Below are 24,463 nucleotides of genomic sequence, written 5' to 3' on the forward strand. Positions count from 1 at the left end.
CTAGCACAAGCGTTCCTTCTTCGCCAGCTGTGTATCGCAACGGTGTGGCCCTATTGTTATCATTCTTTAGCTCGGCGTAGCTTATGTTGCTAGCGTGCTATTTATAAATGCGCCGCGAGGAGCATTAAAATGGACCGGAATTGCTGGAAGTTCATAGGGCCATGACATATGGCCCGAAGCTGTTCTAACTTTCCTTCATCCTTTTCGCTACTATCAAATGAATTTAGATGCCCTTTTTGGCTTTTTTTGGGAAGGGAAGCTTTGCTTTTGTTCTGCATGTGAGATAATACTCCATATTAGCTTACAGAAGACACAACCCATTTCGCCGATTCGGTGCTAAGGTCGGAGCTTTCGGATTTCGGGTTAGTTGTTAATTTATTCATTTGCCAAATTTTCCAGACGCTACCTTTTCCGACCGGCCGGCCCGACCCGGTGGATAGAATGGTAGCACCGCCCTTTTGGAGCTTTGAAATTCCAAACGGTGAGTTTAAGCTTCGCAATGGAAAGCATTTCTCATGCTCGTGGGAACGAAAGGGGTTTGCGCGAGGTCTCCCGCCACCGTTCGGTGTGTGTGTATGTGTGCGCTGGTACGATGGAAATTTTGGAAGGATAAAATTAGCACCGACGCTCGACGAAACCTCCTCACCTGGCCAAAACTTTCGCCGCAAAGTTCGCATGAAACTGAATCGCAGTTGAAATCGGACGCCGATTGAATATTCGTTGCGGTAGTGAAATTAGTGTGCACAAATAATTAATGTACCGGCAAAGTGGCTTCGGCTGTGTATCATGATTGTGAGTGTTGGCTTAAAGGATGGCAACAGTTTGACGGAAGGAAGGATTCGTCGAAAGCTGAAGCGATCGAAAGAGAGAGTGATTCTAATAAGGTTTGTTGTATGTTAAAGATACCTGATTATCGTTCATATTGATTTCACATTTCTACGTAGGAGGATTTAAATAGATAGTTTGCTTGGTTTCTTGTTCTTAGTAAATATAGGAAAGATTCGTTGATAGCTACACTTATTGAGTTACAAATCAAAGTAATTACTCCAGTGTATTAAACACGACGATTTGGATATCTATTGGAAAAACTTTACAAATCTTACTAAGATTCATTTCTTAGTCGATTCGATTCTCATGTTGATGGCAAGGGCATGAAAGAGAGACGACCGAATGGGAAACATATTTCTAGACACGGTGTTCATGTTCTGTAGTAACCAAGAGGAGCATCAACCGAAATGTATTTTCGAAAATCTGTGCACAACAGTTTCAGTGTTATCGGCGTAAGTGTAATCAAAATTTAGAGTAGATCTTCGAGTGATAAGTTAATGATGACGCTTAAACACAATTGCCGTTATCTTTGATCACACATAGTATTAAAGTATTACGCACATGTAAAGTTTCACATTTTCTTCTTATTCTTTAACGCAACAATCGTCAACAGGACAACTAGTCCTACCTATGAAGGCATAGTCCATTCGTGGCTTGAACCCAAGACGGCCATGTTTTAAGTAGTGCGGGTTGACGACTGTACCTAAACGCTTTAGTTTTAGTTCTCTTGTTATCTTTTTCCGTTTTTAATGGTTTGCTTATTGTTGAGTACATCCTGGTTATACACAACTCTTTCAACAGCAATGTACAAGGTTTATATGTTCTTTGATTCTGCTTCGCCTACTGACGTCCGCCTGATTGTCCAAAGATACTAAACCTCTTCTACTATCTTAAGACCTTCAGAAGATCTGTCTAAATCTTCATCAATCAGGTACTTTGTCTTTGTCACATGTATTGTTAGTCCGATTTTTGGGACCTTGGGGGTACACGTCTTGCACACCTCATACGAACAGTTCCGTTGGACAATGTTTCATAAGTTCATTGCGCTTTATGGTGGTGGTAGGGCGTTGTTAAGTCGGTAATCAACAGGTTGTTGTATTATTATAGATGTTTAGGACCTCATGAGTCTCTTTCATCTCTTATCATCAACAGTGCTGAAGTACTCCATAGTTTTGTAGAATTTGCTGAAGATTAAACGTTTTTCCAATGGTGAATTTGCCATAAAAAATTAGCTTGAAAGGTATTAATCAAATATTTAAACATGTGGCCCGAGTCCTGAAACCGGGAGCTTAGACAGAAACTTGTAGGCATTATTGTAGACTTTGATGTCACATAAGTTCGAACAGTTGAACAAACGAATGCAGTGTTTACAAATGAACTGAATGACATCCAGCTTAAACTCCTACGTTAGTTATTCACAGGTTTTTTTGTGTAGATTCATCTGGACGATAAATTTCGCAGGCCTTATCTTAAAGAAATGTTGCCTTCAGTCTTCTGACGAACGAACTTTTACTGTTTGGTGTAAGCCCAACTGTTTGTCGAGATTGTAAACGGAGAGTGTGTTCGTAAAATACAACAAGATATGATTGCAACACTAATTGGCAACATGATCTGAACGCCAACAAAAGAACAACTGTAAATATTATGAAACATCGACAGGTTTCGGTATCAATAAACTTCGATAAACTGAACAATGTATAATGCACCCTTGAAAACCAGAAAACCAGCAAAACAATGTTGTTAATGAAATGGAGCTCTATAAAACCACACGCTATAAATTAATGTACTGATATTCCATAACATCCAACCACCGCCGAATGTTTATGCCCGGCACACATTGTTACGGTTATGGGTGCGTATGTGTATTGTTTTACCTTTCGGGAGAGGCGTTAACTTGCCCGTTTCGATGAATTATGAAAATTGCATCCATACGAAGGCGCTAAAGTGATAGGTGTTGATCGTAGACAGAAGCTGGTAACCAAATATCTTTCTTATAAATTGCATGCCACACTTTTCCTCCCAGTTGGCAATCACTTTGCGTTTGCAAAACACGTGCATTGGCGTGGCATATACGTATCTGTCTCCATTAACTTTGAACCCACCGTATCTCGATGATGCAAAGTGTAAAAATCGTGCTGTTATACAGGAACAGGACAGGACAGGAATTGTGTTTTTCTCTCTCTCTCTTCTCGACCAAAAACTGCCACTGACCGCATGTTTACGGAGGTGTATTTTCCACCGCTTTTTTAACAAATTGCACCACACGATGTTGCTAACGGCCTAACCGCGAACGAAATTGGCAACACAAGTCGAAACATTGTCGCACCGGTTCCGATGTCAGCCAATGTTTTTATTCTCATTCTGTTAACGCAGTGCTCTTCCATGTCAGCCCGAACCAAACAGCGGACAGTGCCGGTATGGCTGTGCAAGCAAAAAAGCAAACTCGCAGCAAACGACGATCTTATCAACGATAAGGTTGCTGCTTGTCCGTTTTTCAACACCTCGCCGATGGAATAAGAGTGTATACGGCTCGCTCGTCCCGCTGAGATTTGCAAACAAATGTTTGCAATTTTTGTGTAACGCCCTTCCTGGTTCCACTCCCCGATCGTCGCCCCTGGCAAGTGCAGCGCAGGAATGACAGTCGCGTGTGCGCGGCCTCGACGTTCGTGTCGCTAATTTGTTTATTGTTTGCAATTTTGTTGACTTTGTTTGCTCACTGGAACGGATTTACCGATGTGTTCTGTTTGCTGCTCCTCTTCTTTTTTTTGTTACTAAACGCAGAAGGTGCGGTGAGGTGTGGTTTCAGTTGGCACCTTTTTTGTTGTTGTATTATGCTATACTATCAGCGTACGCGAGTGTTTGCGTACACGACAGTTTTCGAGTGCTGCGTGACACTGTTGCAATCTGAAGACACTCGACGGCACTGCAAATAATAATGCACTCCACCCGAAGTGGTCGAACTAAACTCGATCGGTTCGATAACTTTGCTGCGGACGACACACTTTGCGTAGCGCATTGGTGACGCATGTCTATTGGGTGCAAGATGACATGCGGGATCGTGCCGGTTGCGCGTCTAGACGTGATCATTCGCGAAAGGCGCAAACGCAAAGCGATCATGCATGGCGCCGGACGTGAATAGCGTCGGGTGGGTCGTATTTCGCCGTCTTGCTTGGGAAGTACAACATTTATGGGAAGGTTTCATCATGTAGATGCGCTGATGGATTGAAAAGCATCATCCAATGACCGTGAACATGGGTGTGAAGCGTCCTTGAGGATGACTATTTACGGTTATTGTAGATAAATTTCTCCTGTATAAAAATACCATTGAACCCCTTTTTTAACGCTCAAATGCTTAACGTGCTGTTAAATATGATTCAAATTGAATCATCAAGTACTATAGTGGATCACTTAACATAATTTTTTATCAAAAGACTCACATATGGAATTACTGAATTCAATTCTGCCTCATTACATTAATCTGAATTTATTATACAATCTTTCTTGTTATTATTCTATTCTTATTCTATTTCGTTTACTCTTTTTATTTTCTAACAACTTATAACAAGTACTTTTTTGATGGAAATATCGTTAATTACTTTTAATTATAGATTGCAAATATTTCACAATTAATTCCACATTTCGAAGTAATTTATATGTTTGTTGTCATTTTTAATTGACTTAATATTTAAAATTAGCGAGCAAGCTTTGAATTTCTCATATTTCTTATTTAAAAAAATCACACACTAATTCTTTTGTACTCAATAGTGCTCCACAAAAACGTACAAATCTAGCAAAATAAAAATAACACCACCTGCAACTGCATTTCAAATAAGCAACGTTGCAAACATTTATTTTTCACTTCAACTTCCCTTCCATTTCATTTCACGCGATCCCACTTGTAAATCATTTTTGCCTTCACAGCAGCATCGATGGACAATTTTCCAGCCGACTGTTTTGTTTCCCAAACCCCAACCACGCATGTGTCTCTTGAGAATGAAAGTTCCTGCTGGTCGTAAAAGAAAAAAGCAGCAGGGAAATTCAGCCCGCTCGACAAGAAATTCAGTTGCCGCTTGAAAGTTCATGATCATGTAAAACAAATATGGCACACGGGGGACACATTTCACGAGCGACTTGCGCCACCGGCACACTTTACCGAAAAGCCAAAAATCAAACTTTGTGTGTTCGTTTTGCTGGACCGGTCGGGAGGGTTGTTACTTGGTTACAACGCTACGTACGCAAATGCACCCGAAAAAAGACACTTGCCAAGGATACACTCACACACACGCTGGAAGAAGGAAAAAGCCCGGCGGGAGTGGCGAGGAGATAAGTTTTTTATGAGCATCTTGAGCCCGAAGCAAAAGGCGATAAAGTAGTCTCAGCGGCGAGTTGAAACGGTTTAAGACCGTACAGCTTGCTCGATGTGTCCGTGTGCCTCCTCCGTGTTAGTTTTGCGGAAAAAAGGACCCGTTCGGTGTCTTGCCGGGAAAGGACATGTACAGTATCGGACAGAAAGATAGGGCATTGGGTTTTTAACGCACCGTGCACCCGTTGGGCCAAGTTTATGTGTGGTTTGTATGTGTTTGTGTTTTTGTGTGTGTGTATGTGTGTGTATGTGTGTGTGTATGTGTGTGTGCATGTGTGTGTGTGTGTGGATGTATGTTTGAATGTGTATTGATGTGTGTGTTTGTTTCACAAGTAGGTCGTTTCGGATAGATTTGTAAGTAGCTTTTTTGTGTTTTGGGTTAGGTTTTTGGTGTGATAAGCAGGACCACCGCCCTCGCGATCAGTGTGTTTTCGATATATTAACAATGTTACGGTCTTCTTTCGCCGTGGTCTTCTGAGGACGTCCGGTTGACTTGCGCGTTTCGGTTGTCCAAGCGCGTTTCAGTTGTCTAAGCACGTTTCGGTTGTCCGAAGCGCGTTTGCCACAAAAGTGCGCGATCGTTCCATTACGAACTCGATCCTTTTGCGCTTAATGCCAGCAGCAGCCATTCGCTTTTACATATGGCGCTGATAATCGGTACAACGTTTACCTCGACCCATTGTTACTAACATTGCTTGCTTGGACCGTCAAGAACGCGCTGGTTAAAAACTTGGACACGGCTGATCCCGTGCTCTGCCTGCGTTCTACTTCTATACGCGATGAATTACATCGTTTTGGAGCAGCGAAACCATCGCATGGATAAAAACTATCAACGAGTACGCGAGTAAGCGTCTTCCCTTCAAAATCGAGAACAGAATACTGCCGCGCTCATGAAACAAAACGCCCATTGAAATGAACAACTGCGCGCCAGCTCAATGCACGCACAAAGTTTACCATTCGCACACAACGTGCAACGCAGAGATGCACGAAGGCCTTTCAATGGCGTGCACTGGAGAAACACCTGTGAGAGAATGCCGAGTTCATTGCTATTGTGCGTGTGTCCATTTCGCACCGGTGTCGCATTCACATTCATGAAACAGCACACCTGCGTTTTCGTCCGAGGAACAAGGGCTGCTGTCGATGCAAACTTTAGTTTTTATCCAAGTGTAAACGCACAATGTTTCACATGATAACACACATAATAAGAATAATTTCAACGCAATATGACATCATGGCAAGCTATGTTTTTCAGACACAAACACGCGCACTTGCAAATACACATTAAAAAGCACACTCTCTTTCTACTACTACACACACACACACATGCACACACACACACACACACACATACACACACAAACACACACATACACACACACTCACACACATACACACACACATACACACATACACACACACAAACACGAGTAACGTGGCAAAACAAGTGCACGGTGCATTGAAAAAAAAGGGTCCTATCTTAATGTCCGATACTGTACCCCTGTGTGGGTGATTCGAGATTATTTGCTTAGCACGGAGGAGAAAGTTTCGTTCGGTGCTCTATTTCCAGTCTTCCATTGAAGCCTTTTCCATCTCGGCGTCCGGCGTTTTGCTCCTCGCCTCACACAGGATGTGTGTCACACACTTTAAAACACCATTCATTTTGCGGATCGTACGGTCCTTATCCTTCCCGGAAACCGTCGGTAAGGTGTTTTGCTGCGGTTCGACGTGTACGGCCGGACGCTTACCAGCAGCGAGGGAAGCTTGCTTGGAGGAACATTCTGGGCACATTCCTACGGCGAGCTTGTAAAGTTAAACAATTTTGAGAAAGTTGCAAGATTGTGAAAATTCCCATTCGAAGCATCGGTAGACAGTGTGCTGTTGTTGCTGCTGCCCGTTCGTTCTATCCTACGTGCTGGTGGGCACCGGAATGGAACGGACACTGTGGAATGACCGAGCAGAAAATGGGGGGAAAAACCGTAACAACCTACGGGCTTACAGGAGTTTGAGGCAATTTTGTCAGCGAAACATTCTTCCGCTAAGCTTCCCCATGGCTGAGCGTGTAGGACTGGGATGGGAATGAGCCGCTTCACGAGCCAAAGAAAGGAAGGAAAGGAAGGAATCAACATTCCTTTGGCTACTGTTACTACCAGGAACAATTAGCAAAGGGTTGAGGGGAACGAGTTCCAATTTAATATTAAACATTTTATGAATGGAAGGTTGCCTAAAAAGGAGAAAATTATGGTTTATTTCATTATTAAAGACTCAAATAGTAGGGGTTTAAATCACATGCTTGTTTGATATTGTACTTTAGTTTATTTTTCATTTATTTCTTTTGATGCTTCTCATGTTGCTTTATCTAGGATGGTTTAAGTTTTAAAATTGTTTTAAAATTGAACTCCTAACATTGCTTGTTGATCTTTTCGTGTTTTTTTTTATTGATTATTATTATATCAGTTTATACCGATTGCAGCAATTTCTTCTGTTCATCTTTTATTTTTCATTTTTATGTATCATTTTGTTTAATTTTTATCTTCAGTGGTCGATTATTACTTTCATCTATTGAATTTTGTATGTTTTGATTTTTGTAGTTCACTTTTGCATAATTTATTTATATTTATTTAATATTAATCTGTTTAATTATGAAGTCGAAGTTAAAGTTGTTCTTTAACTCTATTCAGCTTTCGATCATAATTTAATTCATATCTGTCTTAAGATGCAGGTTGAAAATACATGCATGTTCAGTTGTTATGCATTTGTGCATTATTTAACTTCTTATTTCGTCAGATTAAAAAAATCTACCATACTTTGAAACAAAACAAAAATGTCACACTTTACGCTTTCCAATGATTTTAAAAGTATAGCTTTTGCCTTTTTTGCAACTTTTTGTTTGCATGGGATATCATTTTGTAACATATCTGAATACTAATTTAAATACTTATTTGCTTTTACCAACGTTTTGCGGCATCAAGAATCCTTCCATAGTTCCACTAGCGGACCGAATAAGATTGATCGCTAGCCAGACCAGGTGGTAGCCCAACAAAACGTGAACGCGAACCCATCTTGCTCACACCTTGTTGGATCCATTTATATTCCTACGTGAGCCTCCACTATCTGTACGATCGAAACGATAGAACCAGCCGGCGGAAAGTGTGTGACACAGCGCACTCTAATACAGGCGAGATACAACGAGTGATAGAAGCGACAAAAAAAACACCAAAGACTACCATGTGGATGGGTCGTTTTGCGTCGCTTTTCATCCGCCACCGCCTGACGTTGGGGGCCGGAAAACCACATTTACGTGCCTTGCAGCGATTCATCCAATGGATAGAGCAATCAAATAACGTAAAAAAGCGGATCAAACGGCAGCCAAAGACAATCCACAAACGGCTCTCCCCCTTCAACACACACACACACAGCAACACTGCAGCATAAGCATACTTTTGGCTCGCTTCTGGGAAGCTATCTGGTTTGCTGCTCAGTGTGTTAGCGTGGGGCTGGCTCTGTTTTGTTTCTTTTCTGTGGTTCTATTTTGGCACATAAATAATGACCATCGTATACCATCGAGCCATCCCAAAAGCTACCTTTTTGGCCACCTTCCACACAAGCCAACGAACTGGCTGGCGGTGGCAGTGTGATGCTCTAAAAATATTACCACCCAAAAACATTCCCCTCCATCCCAGCTCCACTCAGTTGCCCTGTCCCCCAACGCCCCTGCTGGAGCGAAGATTTTGGATTGATGGCACACTAAAGCAAGCACTAGCCAAGCCTCCGGGGCTTCGGGACGATTCTCGGCCCCTGGCGCGCCGGCACTTGGCTTGGTATCAATCAATTTTCGTTAGATTTTGATTGATACGCTTGGCCGGCGAGGTACAGAGCGCCGTCGAAAATGGAAGCTTTGGGCGGAGTGTGTTGGAGTGCAAGGGAGAAGAGGGCTTGGCACGCCTTTCTGTGGTGGCAAATGGACACACGGAACAGTGGGTGGAATTTGCGCGACCACCCAAACAACACACTGCGAACCGAAACGCACGTGTATGGGGAAAGACGGGTGAGATGATGTTGTTATTAAAAGTGGCCCTTTCCTGGGTAGCGGGGCGGAATGGATGGTCATTCATTCAAAACGGGAGCATAACCGCGGTAGCGAGATATGTTAATTGGTTTAATAAATTCAGTGTCTAGAATAATTAGCCCCGGCACGTTCCGAATTTCGTTCGCCGTTTCGATGCCCTTTTCGGTCGGTCGGTTACGGCTACAAGCTATTTAGCTGGGGTTCGTCTTTGGGGTTTGCCCAGCTTTATGAATAGTTTAGCTGAAAGCGGTAACAAATGGCGTGGAGGAAAGGGTTTCTTTTATGACCCTGTTGCTCGGGACACAATCACTTGGTTTTAATGTCTGTTGTAGTAGAAATAAAACATTTGTTTTCCATTTTCGCACACACCCGCTAACGTATGGGCAACAACGAGACTGTTGATACAATGTGTTTCAGGTGACATCACGAGTGTACTCGATAGCCCTAGCTACCCCCACGCAATGGAGCAATCGGTGGTGGTGTCAATAGAAACAACCCTCGGGCTCGTTGAGCACATTGATAAACACAGGCACAGGCAGATCGTACTGGCATCTCTACGCGTATATGTATGGCCTAATAATTGTCAGTAATTTACAGCTGATAAACATCGACCTACAGAGCGGAGGAAACGGGAATGATGGAGCACAGATGGAAAGGGTCGATTTCATAATGTAAACGAGATGCGCTTGATGGACCGACGGAATGTTGACTGCAGATGCAGAAGGGTGTGTTGATGTTGCGCTCGATAGCAAATATCCGCAATGCAATAATATCAGTTGCAAAACAATAATTAATTAAAGTGTAGTTGATGTTTTTCGACCACTGATTGGTAAAATTAAAATGTTCTTCACCGGACTAGCAGTAATAGTTTGTAAATTGCAACTTTGTTGTTCATTACACGGGTTTGCTCTATTTTAGCAACACAAAAAAAGGGCTCACTTTATTTCCCGCCCCTGCTGAAACGCGTCGAAGCTATCTAATCTTGTTTATGTAAACAAGCCACTTCGCCGATAAGGGACGTAAGATATAGTCAAAAGCTTGCACGTCCGGTTTGTTCTCGTTCACTACACCCACACATCGTGAAAGGGAAGATCATTGGTTACGCATGTATGATGTAGATCAGTGGTCTCCAACCTGTGGTCCGTGGACCACTTGTGGTCCGTGGCGTTAACAGACGTGGTCCGCGAAATAATTGATTTTTTAATAGAAAAGCTTATTGCAATACATATCGCGCATTTTTTCCTCACAATCACATAGTATATGTTCAACAAACAGCTCTAGAATAAGATTTTGGAGAATAAGATAAGAGTTGGAGACCACTGATGTAGATGGCAGTCGCAGATAGATGGTTACGCATGTATCGTTCACGAGTGATTAAGAGACGCGCCAAATGTTGATGTAACTTTTCTCTTTATGTGTGTTTTACTATAAGCTATCATTTAGTAGTTAGCTGTGTGTTGTAATAGTATCAACGTATGGGATATGTTTTATATTTTCCCATGCTATTATGAGGATGGAATGAGTCAAATAGAGCAGGCAAATGGGTTCGATTTTATGTTTGATAGAAGCAATGAATGAATGAAGTATATATGAAACGTATTTCATAGACCGTGGAATTCATTCTAAGTATTGTTAATGCTTCGTTATATCACTTTAGCATTCAAAAGGCATGGCCAATTATCGAGATAACAACCATGAGTTGAGCGATTCGACTAGAGTATTTAAAGCGGTACTGCACATTTATATGACTCTTGGTGCCAAACATGATATCGAACAACTAGAGCACTATATCATTAATGATATCATATCATTTGAATATAAATATCGATTCATTTGCGTAGAATTCGCTCTTTTATTTTGAAGTTAGTAATTTCGGATTGCCTTCATTTCTCAAATGATAAAACAAAATACCAATAATGTAGATAAACGTTAGTGAGGAGGGCATCATATTAACCAATTAAATTTTGTATTATTTTCTAAGATTGAAGTAATCTAATTTCAGTACTTAACATTGATAGCTTGAGTTTTCTGATCTATTCTTCTCACTACGAGATCTCTAGCTATATTTAATAAACAAACTAACCTGATACACTTGAAGAAGGTTTTAAATTGTAATATGCTCTCAGAATTATATCAAATAATTAATTTATTGGCTGAATCCTTACACTTGAGACACAATTATACTAACATGTAGTGATATTTTGCCTGGAAACCGTGATATTAGAGATACGCGGTATTTTGCGGTTTCGGTTCCGTTTTTGATCCTCAATAGTGTATCTTGGGGAACGCCTGTACTATATTCTGAGAATGTTCGGCATTGTAACCACCTTACGGATTGTGATTGTCATCTTGCGTCATTTTGCCTATATTTTGCAATTCGCCATTCCTGTATTTGCTCTACTAATCTTTTAAATAAATACATTAAAGTCTAAGCAACCTCGTACGCATCTGCCTGAAACCTGGTTTTGTCTCTAAAACCGTTCACAGCTCACAAATTTCGGAATAGTGCGAACGCACTCAACCGGCCCAAAGCAACTATTCCATTCAGTATCAAACCAACCCGCCTTACATATGTGAATGAACATGTGAGACATCTTTTCAACACCTTTCAATGACGTCGATGCTCGCCAATCGAGAATGGGATCCCAGCACCATCCCACATCCGCCGTATACCTTGCGTCGGCACAGGGCACAGAACCAAACGGAACCAACCTATTTGCGATTGGGGCGCGTTGGTCGGTCCAAAATCGCGCCTATTTGTTGTCTCTATTCTAGCACCTGCTAAACAGTTTCCCATTTACATTTGCCGATACCGCCCGATTCCAATTCGCACCTGACTGCCTGCCGCGTTACGAAGGGCACTGTCTTCACCTTACGCGAAGCGAACAAAACGGATGGACACGGATGGATGGATGGTTGCTTTTTGGCAGCAAACCTTCTCGCTAGCGCGATACCTTTGCGGTGCGTTCATTCATTGCGTATCGTATTCCCGCTGCCAACCGCGGCCAGAAATCCCATTTTTTTCATTCAACTGTTTGGCCAAAACGTTTTCGCATTTTTGTCGCAGTAAACAGCAACATTCGGTACTGCGTCTACGTGTGGTTTTCATACAAATCACAAACATTTGCCATTCGCCGAAGCTTGTTTCTTCCCTTTTGTTTTATCTGTCAAAGTTAGCTAATTTGTTCGAAAAACAAAACAAAAAAAAGTGGAAAAAGAGATATCACAAGACGACAGGATGCTCTGTCTGTCTACATGGAACTCCATTTTCTATTAACCTTTTGCCGAACGAAAAAGGTCCAACTTTCAGAAAAGGTAAAAAGCTACCCCGTGCAAATATGATGACATCCTCGCAAAACCGCCAGGCTTTCTGCCCGCTACATAAGGCTCGTGGCTTGTTCTAGAGAAATAAGACGAGAAAAGACAAGCAAATAAAAAAGGTTTAATAAGCATACGACACAATGTTGTGCTGTACAATTTGTAAGTTCGATTGTGCCGCTTCGAAAGAAAGCAAATATGTGTTTCATTGTACGCTGAACACAAAGACTGGAGGCCAATGTACAAGAACAATATTTATTTCCATTTCGAACCATTTTCATGGCAGGAGACAACATTTTCGATTGAAAAAAAGTACACTCACGCAATGCGAATGTCGTTTGCATATGGGTCCGAGAGCATCATTCCACCTTTTTGCTTGAAATACTTTTGGTTGGAGGTAAGAATTTTCAACCCAAAAAAATCCAGCCCCACCGGAAACGGTAAGCTCTGTCGGCTTCTTCCTACGACACTGGCAGCGGCCACAAAGACGATCATTGATATGCAAAACTGTGGCGTGGCGCGGTGTTTTATGACAGCGCTTATGTCAGCTAAGCTGGCAGCTGATGAAGTCATTGATCATTGGGACGCGCGCGTTTACCAACCGGTGGTGTGGTGATCGACTGCTACTGGGAACAGCGTTTTTGGAGGTCGCAGCACTGTGTAGGCGTCGGTGGTCCGTCCAAACGCAGCATCCGTCATCGGCACTGGCAGGAGATTGGTTCCTCTTGCTCAAAACGCTTGACTTTGGCGTGCTTTTATTGACTACAAACCACCGTGGTCGTTAAAAATAAAACGCGCTATTAGCCGGGGAGCTTTTCGGTTAAACGCTCGCCATCATCCCGCCCCGTCCAGACAGCGCCCAGTGGTAATGAAGAGCGTGGTGTTTAAGACGAACCGAAAAAGTTCGTAAGATGAGCACCATCAGAGAGGCGGTACAGTAGGGACCCCAGCCCCCGATGGATGGCCAATTTCTTAGAACCCGCCAGCACAGCAATCGATTTGCCGGTGTTGTTCGGTGCAAAAATCCTTCCGCTGAAAAGTTGTAAACATTTTACGGCCCTCTTCATCATCCCCAAGTTCCTTTTGTTGGAGTCGTCGTCCTTGTCCGGTTTCGATGCTTCGGGAAAGAGTTATGCTACAGTTTTTGAAGGATTACAACTCTTTACTGTTTGCCGGGCGCATGAGGTTTTGCGCTTTCCGAGAATCTTTACACAAAAGATTGGTAGTAAAACGGCGTCTCTGGTTGATTAAAGGCGGCGGTCCAAGGTAGGTGGACAGCATTCTTGAAAGTAGTTATCATTAGGCAGAACCCACTTGAGCTTTAAACCGTCCGCTCTTTGGCTTTGGCTAGAGTAATCCGTTCCATCAGTTTCGATAGAAAAATGACATAATTTTAGCTCTCGAGAGGCGAAGAAGACGACTCCGAAGCTCCCGTCACAAACTAGCTCTATCGTGATCGGTGTACTAAGCGAGAGGATAATTTACGAGAGTGTCTAACGTCTGTGTATATACTGCGGCGGCTTCCAAAACGGGTCGATTGACGGATTGGTTTCGTCAAACAAAATCCCGCAAAGCGTCGATTTCGTATCGATTTTTCTCGAACAAACTATCGTGTATCCATGTGTGTGTGTGTATGTGTTATAAATAATACACACCATGAGCATGGGTTTCGGTTATAGTGGGGCCATCATGTGCCGGAACACGTGTCGTTCTCTAATGGATGGTGCTAATTTCTTGTGCCATACGGCCGTGGATCGCGTGGAGAGGGACAGCGCACAAGAACCGTCCGTCGTTTTCCCTTACGTCCAAAAAACTATCCAAAAATTACCCCAATTTCCCCCCTCGAAAAAAGGGAAAACAATTGCGTCATACACGTACAGAAATGTTTAGTGAGGGGAGAGGTGTTGTGGAAGGAAATTGGGCAGCCCTCGGTGGGGGCAATGAAAGTCAACATTGGGGGGGGGGAACACATTCCCGAGTCGGGAAGGTCTTTTGTGGATGGGTCTTTCCACCCCTATCTTCAAACCACCCAGAATCCCGCGGATGGTTGCAAAACATTGGCCGGGAATTTTCACCCGGTGGCTACGGGAACCGCTCGGGCGCGCTCGACGACGTCACAACATGTGCCGCAACAAACTGTTCTACCGAGAGAAGAGGAGGGAAGGTAGCAAGATCAATATTTACACTCGGCGCGTAATCAAATTTCTGGTTTGCTTCGTTACTGTCGAATGATAAAGAGGAAGGGATGGGGAGGTGGTGGTAGGATACAGGTATGCGTGTGTGTGTGTGTGTGTGTGGTTGTGAAGGTATGGATGTACCTTTTGTTGCCGTGCTGGCAGTGTGGTGTGCTGTAAACGCGTCCGGCAGAGGGCCTGTTTATCAGCACATTTGCGCTTCCACCCTCTTCCTAAACCACCCAGCGGTAGGCCAAGGGGGAGGAAACTACCTCACGCACATTCGACACTACCGTTGAGGGATGAAGTATGTTTAGTTTCAAGAGTGAAAAATGGGAAAAGAAGTGTGATGAAAGCATCGAGTACACACGAATATGTTCTGTTTAACAGATCAAAACAATTTGTGTTATCGTTAGCTTTTTCCAGGTAGATGTCGAACTTTGTATAAATTTATATTTTAACTTATTAGTCCAATTTCTCAAGCACCAAGTTCTCCAAAAGAGCTCATAGCGACATATAGTTTTAACCGGGCTATGCTATTATATGCAGCTTTGAAGTTGACGAAGCGATGGTACGTGTCGTGTGTGTATTCTGCCATCTTCTCCAATATCTGTCGCATGGTGAAGATCTGATCAGTGGTTGATTTTCCGTTTTTTTTTTATCCTATTTGATAGTTTCCGACTATTCCGAGTATCCGCTCTTTGACGTGAGGGACAAGACGATCCTGAAGGATCAGGGAGAATATTTTATAAGTAGTTGTTGCATTCCAATCTGAGGCCTCCCTTCTTGTATATGGGATAGATGATGCCGAGATTCTAATCACAAGGCATCGATTCGCTATCCCACATCTTTGGCTCATGACTCACCATAGTGATTACAACATCGCAAAACTGACTTCATGCTATAAAAGTGGCACATGTCATCTGAATGTTTTTAAATATAAAAAAAACGATTGAAAATAGATGACACAAAAAAAACGCCTGTGTAAAACGCCAGAAAGACTCGAAACAGAACGGCAAAAGCCTTTGATGTGCATTGATACATCGTCCTGTGGTTGCAAAAGTGGACAATTTTTGCAAATTTGCAAGCACAGATCACATTTTCTATCACATCTTCTCGGCATCTGCCAATGTACCTAGTCGTCTATGAACTGATAAAATTTGATAAAGTTATCAGTAGATTCGCGATACCTAGAACAAAATTTGTCCGACAACTGCAGAACGTGCAAAAGTGTGTTGGAGAAGACAACTCCATCGAGAATATTGGCGTCAAGAGACGATGCATGCCCTCGAGGCGTTGAAAATATCTGTGACAACTACTGGAGAAACCTAAGATCATGTAACGAGATGGCCTTGTTCTGGCCATCTCCTCTGTGTTGGAGGTAACTGTAGTTGACGGAAAAGTTGGAGTAACTTTACAAACTGAAAGGACGGAGTAATAGGTGCAGTGGAGAAAAAGGTACTTGCATTTAGTTGGCGAACAAATTCAAACACCTTTAAAGGTTACACCTTTCTGCGATCTCATCTTACCTTGGCAATGCCAAAATAGGATATTAGAAATTAGAAACTTCCCTTCCCAAATCCACGAGTAAAACCAACAACCATTTAAAAACGCCCGCACCAAAGACTTTTGTGTGTATGTGTATTCCATTGCGATTTCGAAAAGGCTTGGCGGCATGCGGTTCTTTAAAAACGCACCACCGAAACGGAGGGAGCGTGTACGCATAAAAGACAGGTATGCTCGGTTTGTAATGATATCAGCCCGTTTTATCTCTCTCTCTCTCCCGTTCTCTGTCTATTGCTGTTTGGGTGTCTTTTTTTTTCTTCACACCTCTCCCACTTCTCCGGAGCTGTCTGGATGCTGTGTAGCAAACGGCGGCAGCATGGCGATAGAGCTACACAGATAAGTAGAGAGAGAAAAAACTCCCACCACCCTACTGCAAAAGTCTGGGGCACGTTAAACCGCATTCTGGTACCGTAGCGACGACACGGCAGTTTCGGTACATCGAATGTCTGCGTTGCGTTTGCCTTTTTTTGGTGCCTCCACCTGTCCCCTCCACCTTCGCAGGAAATCATTCTCATCCGGCCCCAACAGCAGCCCGTGTGTGTGTGTGTGTGTGTGTGGGTGGGTGAGTGTTTTGCGTGAGCACGGAGGCACGGTGACACTTTAGCTAGCAAACTTGCTTATCTAGATGATGGTACCTTCCGTTTTTTTTCTTCTCTCTTTCGTGCCGGTGCTTGGTGGGGAAAGGGAGAAGGAAAGCTGCATTTTGTATGCTGCTGCGGAAGGCATCTGCCACATGAAGGGAAACCTGTCACCCTACGGGCGGAACTACCCGAACACCACACACCGTTCACATTATCAGCACCATCCAAGTTTGACAGTGGCGCGGGGTTGTGTGTTTTTTTTCGCAAATGGTGCATAATTTTTGCCAACGCGCGAATAAAAATAAAGCGAAGTATACCTTCACAGCTGGAGGGGGAAGAATGAAAACTAGAGCAAGAGACTGTGTGTGTATTGTGTGTGTGTATGTGAAAATGCTGCAGCTTTTCTCACGCCGAACAATTTGAATGAAACACTCCGTGACCAAAAATAACCCCGAAAATTGTGAATGACTGCACATAAAACTGTGGTCAAGCATCGTTTCTTCTTTCCTTCCTGCGTGGTAGGGTAGGAGTGGGTAAGGAGGCGAAGGGAAAGGCGTTATACGGATGGAAAAACTGGAACAGCATAAGCGCAGCAGCAGCGTACGCAAACTACCGAGCAGCAGCTCCAGGAAATTTGCCATTTTCATCTAGCAGCAGAAACTCGTTTCGATTTTCCCACAGCGCTTCCGTTGCGTGGACGGACTACGGATGGATTTAATGGCAAAACCACACGCACCCACCCACACACACACACAAACGGCCACGAAATGTTGAGATGATTTTGATGAGAAAAGGGATATTGTCCTTTTTTGCTCCCTTCTCGCTGCTTTCCTTTCAGGTTATCGATGTAATAGAACGATCACGATTCGCTGTCCTTTCGATGGCACTTTATTTTTATATCTTTTATGATGATCATTCTAACGCTGTCGAGTGGGTTGGTAGGCAAAAGCGAACGGGCAAACAAGAGGCGAACAACGAGCCAGGGAAATGGGAAACCGTTTCTCGGCAGAATGTGTGTTTTCGCCATCGGATTGGCGGATGTGTTTTCTTCCCATTTAGGATGTGTGCGATGTGTGGCAAAAGTTGCTCTTTTGTGCATATACACATACATATGTAGAAAGGACAAAATGTTATTTCACATCACATCAGCAAACAGCGGGCAACACGAACCCAAGAATGGGCGCTTCCGAGTTCCATGCCGTGTGCCGAAAGCAGCAACGATGTATTTTTGATGATACTCTCGATGTCGCTCACGGAAACGATTGATTGATTTCCGAATGCGAACAAACAGCAGCGGGCCGGGTAGTACCATTGCCGGGTTGTTTGTTTTGCAGAGGAAGTTTCTTTCTGTTCACATGATTTGAGCGGTACCAGTACTGGTTAGAAAGCAATACAATTCATTTACATTTTGTTAGATAAGTGAAATTTTTCCTCCTGTGGGAAGGTGTTTGTGCTGCTAATACTAAACGACATTGTTCATCATTTCATTTGTAGAATTGTGTTTTCAATCTTGATGTGTGTGACGTCAAGCTTAAAGATGGAATCAAAGACAAGAATTTGTAAAATTATTCTCTGTCTCTGCAAGTGAGCACTTGTCGATTGAAGGAAAAAGATGACAAACAGACCTTTTCACTTGAAAGAAATACAAAAAAAACTAGCACAAATTTGAATGATTCGAGCCTCACTTTCATTTCCACGGTTAATTATTTATTCATAGTACGTGGTGTGAGTCATCATCTTTAGCGTCAAATTTTTGTAACGTGAAATTGCTAACATGAAAATCACTTCATTTCATCCCTTGCACATGTGGCAAAACTTACACCCACAAACTCACAAGCTGACTCATCTTTTTTGGACAATTTTAGTGCTCAACTTAAGCTGCTAACACTTCCCCAATAGTCTCGATCCCGATTTATAACACATTTTTGCTATCACCCCTTTTCACACTGTCAAATGTGACCCACCGCTCCAAACGGGAGCGAAGATTCATCGTCAAGCGAAAAGGGTTAGAAACCCTTTCGAGACAACGCACCACGCGAGAGCACACACATACCTTCGCGATACAGAGGATGGACCGAGATAAAAAGCAACCAGCCAGAATTTGCATGCCGGCAGACCGGAACAAGTATGTCTCCGGCATCACGAGTTGGTTTGTGTGTGTGTGTGTGTTTTTTTTTTTTGCTGTTCAACTCCCTCTTAGGGAGTTGACCTTTTTCCGTCGCAAAGGAAACCAACAAAACCCCCAAAGCGGATTGATGGGCTTGATCATCTCCGCGTTGTCGTACCCGTCAGTATGAGTGCGAAAGGCCGCACACGCGCCACTAACGAACAATGCTCGATGTATCGATGAGTTAACGACAAAAGAGCCAATTGAGGAACATAATTTAAACACAACGTGCCAAAGAACACATAATCGGGGCACAGAGAGAAAGGGGCCATCCCAGCTCGCTCGTCCGTCTCGCTATCGATATTGGACGTGAAATGGCTCGTTGTGTCTAGACGGTGGGGATGAATCAACATGCACACACACACACATACACACAAACACACAATTCGGGAAGATGAACCTTGACCGTGAACTTGAGGGAGCTGAGGATGCTACTGCATTTGATAGAGCATTCAATTAGTCAGTGCGAAGTAGCATAAGTTATGCTCCGCACTTTCGTTGCTATTTCTATGTTTTAACTCTTCGTCCGGCAGAGGGGGGCGTACTTTTTAGCTCATCGTCACATCACACTATCTCGGGCACAACCCGTAGACCCACCGAGCATAAATTCACTATTATCGAGAGTAACGTTCCACGTGAAGCAGACATTAAAGCAAGCGTTATGTTCTTTAAGTAAAACATGCACCACATTACCTGCTTTTCAAAACTGCAAACGTCTGTTTCTGGGCGACGCTTGGGGACACACGTACAAATGGAAGCAGTTATTTTGTGAATCGACCTACTGATGTGTGTTTGAAAAACCTTTAAACCTCACAATCACTACAAATTGATAACGATTTTCCTTTACTTTCCACTGGCAGCACAAGATGAATTACGCTTTTTGGTGGCAGATTCGGGTAGCGCTACAAGCTTCCCCAACACACACACACAGGACTCAGAGGTCCTGGGCCAGAAAAGGCTCCCCAACTAAGCACCCACACACACTCACACGAGCCTTTTTTGGCTCCTCACTCCCCTTCTAGTAGCACCGATACACCGGTGATTTCGACACAGAATCACAACAACGACGAGCGCGATATGGCAAATTCACCGGGAACTTCACGAATTCATCCGGCTTTGGGCAAACAAACTCGCAAACGCGGTAACACTAGACCGATAAAACGTGCGATCGGGATTGAAAACTCACACACGCACTCACACACGGGAGCTGGTGTCGATCTTAGCAGACACCTTTGCCGGGTTGGAAGTGTCTGGTTTTCTTTCGGTACGCGGTCGCGGTTCAAGCAGAGCTGCGAAAATATCGAACGGCTGAAAGCAACTGATTCGCTTTGGCTGGCCCGTCGTTGGTTTTAGTCGCCCTGTGCAAATGAACCGCCCGGCGAGTAGAGGAAACAGACAGTTGTGTGGTCATTCCTGTGTGCGCGTTCATTCGTGTTGTGTTCATCCGGAGGGAGAGATTTTTCCCCAGCGTTGCTGCTGCGTTTGAGGGAAGATTTGCACCGAAACGGTTGGGACCGTGTAGCTGAAAAGCTGAGAGAGAGAGAGAGAGAGGGAAAGAGAGAGAGAGCATAAAATTGCTCTGAAAGCATGATTGAAAGAGAGAGAACGGGAGAGCCAAGTTAGACGATGCGTTGTTTTAGTTCTCCGATTGTACGAACGAGTGTGTTTCGTGGTGATGCTGTACAACGATGGGGATGGAGTTTTCCACTGCACGATGAACACAGATGTTGTGCAACAACGAATGTATCACAGGGTTGCTTGCCGAAACAGTTTGAAATTGTGTTTGTATTCATCATGATACATCAAACAATCATTAAAATTGTGCAAATTACATATTCTGTTAACTGTAATAGCGTTTCGCAAATTATAAACTAATTTGATTGAATTTGACATGCTTTTTGCAGAGTAAATTGTACTCATTGCTGATAAGCTATTGAATATTTATTACTTTATTTCTCATCTCATTAAGAATACATTCCAACTTTGTGAGTGTTTCATGTATTTTAATATTCGTTTGTTCAGTAACTGTAAGGATTATACTACCTTTACAGCTTTGAACCATATTTCTTTCGAAAATAAAATAATCAAATATTAAATATTACCATCTAAAGTCTTAAACAACTGCAGAGTTTAAAGGAGTGACGTTGATACATAGAGTTTCACATAATTTTATTTTTATGTTAAAATTTGGAATCAATTACACAATACTTAACCTCGATACCCCAATACCAGGGAAGAAAAAAGTAAAATATCATATGTAAACATGGGGTTAAAAGGTAAATAATTCAAAAAGATAAAATCATTCAAGCTGAAGTCGAGAAAATGAACTCCAAAGTGAGCTTTCCGTGCAAAAACTCATCACCTCGACGTCGAAGATCATTCATTACAAGAAGAGAATATGTTTGATTTATTAAGCGATCGCGGTGCTCATGTAATGTTTATACATTTTATATTCCATTTATATCCATTTTATATTCTATTCCAAACACATATTAACAATATTTTAAACAAATTTCTTCGAACACTCTTCAATTCTAATGCAATAAGTATTCGTTTCTAAAACGTCACTCATTTTAGGGGGATAGGACGTTTGCCAAATGTCGCAGTCACGATGATCAAGATAGTTCATTCGATTCATTGAACAATTCATCCGATTCCCTTTGCAACAATTCCCTTAGCATGAGAGCATTGGGATAGAGCGCAAGGTAGCGAAAGCTCTCTGTTTTGATTCACTCGTTTTTTTTTTCTCCTACTTCCATCCCGCTACACTACCCTTGCCCAGGTTCCTTTCCGTCCTATCCCACGGTAATGCGAATGAATGCAGTGTTAGCGCCACCGTAGTGGTTACTTCCGTTACTGCTCCGCGTCCGCACTGACCTTTCCCAAAAGAAATCGGAATCCCCCACTCTGGTGCTCTCCTTCGAGCACACAACACAATCATCAACCGATGCATGCAATCGGTAAGGTGCACCCCCGTTGTCATGTGTCTATTTATAGAGTGCTTTCTTCATTTGTCTCGTTGCTCGTTCAGCTCAGTAATTCAAACGACCGTTGAGTAAAGCAACAGCTACCATGAAGCAAAAAAAAAAAAGCAAATCATAGATGAGTCAGCATCGCCGCAAGTAGTGACATGCCAAGATAGGAAAGCGTTCAGCAATGAAGCTGAATGAAACCCCCTATTTTGGGAGGCAAAGTCTGTTTAGAGAAGCGCTCAGACTGAGCAGCCTTCCATTGCATAAGGGAGAAGATGATAGAAAAAAATAAAGAAAGAAAAACTGCTACAACAATTGCAACTCATGTGCGCTTCGCGTAGGTCGTGCTTTGAATGGTTTATGCGCTTTGAACGTGATTGTTAAAAAGCGTAGCAACCGTAAGGAGCCTCTCGTTACCATAGAGTCCGTCCAAAGAACTTTGTGGCGTATGGGCTAACAGATGCAGAGTGTAGCATAAACGACAGTGACCGAGCAATACGAAAACCGTCTTGGGGAAATGATTTGCTTGCCTTTTTTTGCGCAGATAGCACGATTTTCCATCGAACAAAAATTCAATCGTCCAAATATGCTTCACAGTCAAATAGCCGTGCCCTTGATCGCGCCCTGTATCATCGCGCCCGGCACATGTTTCTTTAATAGGCCAAGAGCATTGGACCAAACAAGCGCTGGGCATCCAGGGCAGGAATGATCATAATTTATTGCTCCAACACACATAAACACACACACACACACACACACACACAAAACAGGGCCCTACTAGTTAGCATCGAATGGCACATAAAAGGAATATTCTATGCGGTTATTAATTGGAACACATTAATAAAATTGTTTTTAGTGTGAAACAACATGTAACAAACAGAGGAACGTGCTAGTTGTTTGGTTAAGTACAAACCCTTTCAACAGCTGTGATGTCATCGGCATTTTTTAGAATAGCTGAGAAGAGTTAGAAGTTACTGAAAAATACTTTAAATTATTTCAAAACTCTCTCTCTCTCTCTTTTCTTTAAAAGACTGTGTTCTAATTTACATAGCTGGAATCGTTAGCGCTTGTCGGACGGTGACAAAATCTGACCCTCGCCCTTCTTCAAACTTCACAGGCCATCAAAAGGATCACTTGTCCAAACAGCCATAAAATTAAACGCTACTTTAATTTCGCGTCATTTGTAAACCGACCGGGTGAAAGGGTCCTTCGGTGCTACGGGGTGGAGACGGAAATATTTGTCCAAAACCCTACACCAATGCGCTCGGTAGTGGTATCGCTATTAATCATCATAAAATCGTTGCAGTCGTAAAACGGTTCCCAAAACGAAAATGGTTGCCTTGGTCTGTGTGTCTGCAGGCTGATGACGCCATTCGCCGGATCTTCCGACCAGCGCAACATTATCTACGACTCACACTTCATTAGCGACATTATGCGTCCGATTCGAGGTTGGAACAACAATCTGCTGTGCATCCGCTTCTTTACCGCATCCGAAGCTCAATTCTTTAGCCACACCCGAAAATAGATCCCGCGATCGTGTTTCCAAGCGGCTCGTCTGCAGCTAGTTGCAGTTTGCAAGAATGTAACTGCCTCGAACGGTACCCAACACAACATCCCGCCAAAGACAACATCACATTTTATGCAAAACTCCCCACACTCACTGGCCACCGGAAGGCAGCAGGAGCAGCAGCAATACAGTTTGGCGAACCAGCAATGCAAACCATCAGAGTTCGGGCCCTTTAATTATTGCGTTCAAATGACGCCAACCCCTGGTCGGAGTGCGTTTGTTTATTCGATCGCACGGACAGAGTTGCTAAACACAAACAAGCGATTCCCTTTTTCCGGATTAGCAGCGGTCCTCGTCGGCGTAAAGTCATGGGCAGCAAGCAAAGGGCGCCAGCAGTGGGCACGGTGAGGCAAACAAGAAACATAAACAAATAACTTATCTATTTCTAACACGCCTCGAATTGCTGATGGGAGACTGCTGATGTGCGTGCGGGTGTGTGTTTAGTTTGCTCCCTGGAATGGTCTTTCTGAAGGTGATTCCACTTCCTTTGTGGGTGCGATTAATGGAGCTAATTTTTATTAACCTCTGTTTATCGATGGAGCTTTGCTTTGATTTCTTTAATTGCTTGGGCCAAAGCAAGAGCGGCTAGTGTTGATTGCAGAAATGGGAGAAAACATTTATACTGTTTGCCAAATCCATCACGAGAATATTGTGTGGCTAGATGAAACATTTCGTAGACAAAAATTTATGTTACTTTGGCGCAACAATTGACGTCGTGTGTGTGTGTGATAAAATGATGACTTGTTTAAAAGTAAACAGAATTGAACTAGATATTTCGGAATAGTTTAACTGTTGATTATAGAACAGCATGTCAGTTCTCACTAAAAAAATGTAATTCAACTTTCAACATTCCGAGGCGTC

General features: G+C 43.0%; 1 protein-coding gene across 2 annotated transcripts in view; it reads right to left on the minus strand.

The window, feature by feature from the left end:
* Window positions 1-20,394, minus strand: part of LOC120953650 (uncharacterized) — a 91,212-nt gene extending 70,818 nt beyond the window's left edge. For both annotated transcript variants that reach the window (XM_040373785.2, XM_040373784.2), the window contains exon 1: window positions 19,757-20,394. The gene's annotated coding sequence lies outside the window, so the exon portion shown is untranslated. The remainder of the gene's footprint in view (window positions 1-19,756) is intronic.
* Between the last annotated feature and the right edge of the window lie 4,069 nt (window positions 20,395-24,463).

This window comes from Anopheles coluzzii, chromosome 2 (assembly GCF_943734685.1).
Source record: "Anopheles coluzzii chromosome 2, AcolN3, whole genome shotgun sequence".
Classification (NCBI taxonomy): domain Eukaryota; kingdom Metazoa; phylum Arthropoda; class Insecta; order Diptera; family Culicidae; genus Anopheles; species Anopheles coluzzii.